This window comes from Ruditapes philippinarum, unplaced genomic scaffold (assembly GCF_026571515.1).
Source record: "Ruditapes philippinarum isolate M1 unplaced genomic scaffold, ASM2657151v2 ctg3871_1_1_1_1, whole genome shotgun sequence".
Classification (NCBI taxonomy): domain Eukaryota; kingdom Metazoa; phylum Mollusca; class Bivalvia; order Venerida; family Veneridae; genus Ruditapes; species Ruditapes philippinarum.
The window spans coordinates 126,063-129,298 of NW_026853460.1; the positions used below are offsets into that span (position 1 = coordinate 126,063).

The window sequence follows — 3,236 nt, forward strand, 5'->3', positions numbered from 1 at the left end:
ATGGCCATATTATTGAGAGTGCACCATTCCTGTATTTTTAGTAAGTCTAGTTGCAACTCAGACTGTATATTACTCAAACTTTGGTCAGCTATGTGTAATGTTGAATCGTCTGCATACATATCAATGTCTGAATTCGTAGTGACTGATATATCATTTACATATAAAAGAAACAGTATAGGACCTAAGATTGAGCCCTGTGGCACGCCTGATATAACCGGTAAGCTTTCAGATTTATCATTGTTGACTTTTACAATTTGCTCTCTGTTAGAGAGATATGACTGGAAAAATTGTACAGAGTTTTCAGAAAAATGATAAAGTTTTAATTTATGAATCAGTATATTATGGTCAACTAAATCAAAGGCTTTTTTAAAATCTAAAAATACAGCACCTATTATATTTCCATCATCAATATTCGTAAGCCAAGCATTTATAAGGCGGATCAAAGCCGTTTGGCAAGAATGATGTCTCCGGAAATGATGTCTTCGTCACTTCTGCGGACCAGCTGCCGATGTTCTGACTAATGCCGAGGGGAGTGGCCCTACAAAGTAGGCTGAGACGACGAGGATGGTGTACTAGGGTGCGTGAGCCCCTAGTACAGATAGACGGCTTGTAAGGCAGGCCTATATATAGCTGGCACCAACAGCCCTTTTCAGGGCTTAACACCTTTCCTATTGTCACAGGTTACTGTACATTTAGGTTCTCATTGACCGCCGTACAGTGACCTACTTTTGGCTCAAAATTCATATCTTTGGCTAATACTCCGTGGAAATTGCATGGAGGTAAATTATCACCATTTTGTGCTTCAAAATTAACTCTTTAAGGACATGACTGACATGTCCGGGGTCCGTACTCGACAGCGCAAGCTGCATTTTGTGCCCTCGCGGGCGGATGGACCCTCATTAAGCTTAAACTACTGACTGACTGACAAGTTCTTGTCATTGTAACTAAAATGTAAAGTATAGTTCTTGCCGTTATGAAATAAAATGTAAAGATAAAATAAAATGTACCGTAAGATTATCTAAGATAGTTTTTTTTAACTTTCTAGTTAAATCGTGATATTTAAGTTCGTTTTAACAATTCTTCTTGCATTCAGATCTCGTAACATTTTCTAGTGAACAATTTATTTTACCAGGTACGTATATACGTACCTGATTTTACACAATATCCACGGATTTATATTACAAAATAAATACGATTGTATTAGCCTATAAATCCGTGACAAAAAAAAAAAAACAAAAAAAAAACGAGAACTTATCAGATAGACCCTTAGTTTATGATGTTCAATAAGTGTCTAATATTTGATATGATTATCACACCGGCAATAGCTTTCGCAGAAGCAGTGGGTCCATCGCAGCGGTTTTATCATGGCCGTTTGCTGTTGTCGGTAAGTGAATTTTGTTTTATGTTTTAGGGATCACCTCTAAATCAAAGAACAACAATGGCATCTCATACACAACAGGTTAATTGCCTGTTCAGGGACATGTAGAACTCAAGATGAGTTAGAAAAGAAAACCAACAATCTCGTACAAAAACATCGGAATTTGTATTCTGATTTTAAAAGAAATTTAAGTCAGACAGGTATGTTACGTATACAGTATAGTTATGCCAAGGATAGGAACAATAATTCTATCAATAAGTCATACTCATGATAAATAAAAACATGTTGATGATAGAGATTTATTTAAACTGAAGCTTTAAGTAGGTTTAAAGCTCATGACTTTAAAAACTTAGTAATTTGATAATTCCTTTTGTTTCTCTTTTCTTTTGAGGCCCCAACTGGGTAACCCGTTTATTCACCCCGTAATAGGTATGAGAGGCCGGGTCATCCCCACATACCTTACATTATTTATACATGCATATCATTTTGTAATTTGATAATTCCAAATTTATAAACTGCATTTCAATTTATGTCTTACCAAACTTGTCATACCATTTCTATAATTGGACTTTTTATCATTGAAAAGTTTATGCAAATGAAAACATAAAATGATATCAAAAATTGTTATACCGGTACCAGACAGAAATTTATATAAGATTCAAATGTCAGCAAGACCTTTGAATATGTATTATATAAGAAATTGTAAGAATCCATTAATGACATAATTGAGCCATGCCACGACAAAACCAACATAGTGCATTTGCGACCAGCATGTATCTAGACCAGCCTGCGCATCCCCGCAGTCTGATCAGGATCCATGCTGTTCGCTATCAGTTTCTCTACTTGTAATAGGGTTGATAAGGGAACAGCATAGTCCTGATCAGACTACACAGATGCGCAGACTGGTATGGATACATGCTGGTCGCAAACCCATTATGTTGGTTTTGTCATGGCACGGCTTTATTTTCCACAGGCGGCAGACAAAGAACACCTGCCCTTTCCTTCCTTACAGAGGCTGTTATGGCCGTTGTAGGGAAGTGTCTGTGTGGCTGGGGTATGTTTGGCAGAGCATACAGATTCCACCATGATGGCCATAGTTGACAACAGGTGATTTATATTTTGATGTTCAATTTCTTCCTATTTTTTTAAAATGAGTATGCATACCAAATATTTCAATATTCAAATCATATAATTATAAACAATTATACTAATTTAATGTACATGTAGGCTCATGGAAGCAGTGACATTATGATCATAAAATTTATAAGGGTTATCACAGGAGTACCTTGATCAGAAACTTGTATTTGACTCAAGTTAAATTTACTAGGTAAAGATCTTATGAGGCACAGAGATCCATTCTAGTAAAAACCATGAGAGCAAACTTCAAGTTAAAGGTCAAGATTATAGAGGATATTGAATGAGTGTAAGGTTAATACTGAATTTATTGAACAAGTTGAATTAAATTATATTATGCCAGCCTCTGACGAGCATAACATTATTTTATTCAACGAGTTCAATAAATTCATTAATGAATTTACATGAATTTTATATTCTATTTATCACATACCAAAAATAAAGACTGTTTAAGGAGAAAAAGAATCATTTTGCCTTGATGGCCTATAGTTAAATCTAACATTTAGCCCATCTTATCACTGTATGTATGTAACACAAATGACATTGTGTCAAAATATATGCACTGCTGAGCAATACCATTTTTACGAAGTCGCAAAAGTGGCAAGGGTATGTGATAAACACCCATAGTAACTTCAATAATAATAATTTCTATGTATATATCGAACTATGAATTACTTTGTATATTTTAACAGTTCTGAAACTACTGTCCACTGTAGAGCTGTCC

General features: G+C 35.2%; 1 long non-coding RNA gene across 1 annotated transcript; it reads left to right on the plus strand.

The window, feature by feature from the left end:
* The first annotated feature begins 516 nt into the window (after nucleotides 1-516).
* Nucleotides 517-2,723, plus strand: LOC132736920 (uncharacterized). The gene is made up of 3 exons (XR_009626647.1): nucleotides 517-951; nucleotides 1,412-1,578; nucleotides 2,352-2,723. It is a non-coding gene; the product is annotated as an uncharacterized LOC132736920 (long non-coding RNA).
* Nucleotides 2,724-3,236: the final 513 nt, after the last annotated feature.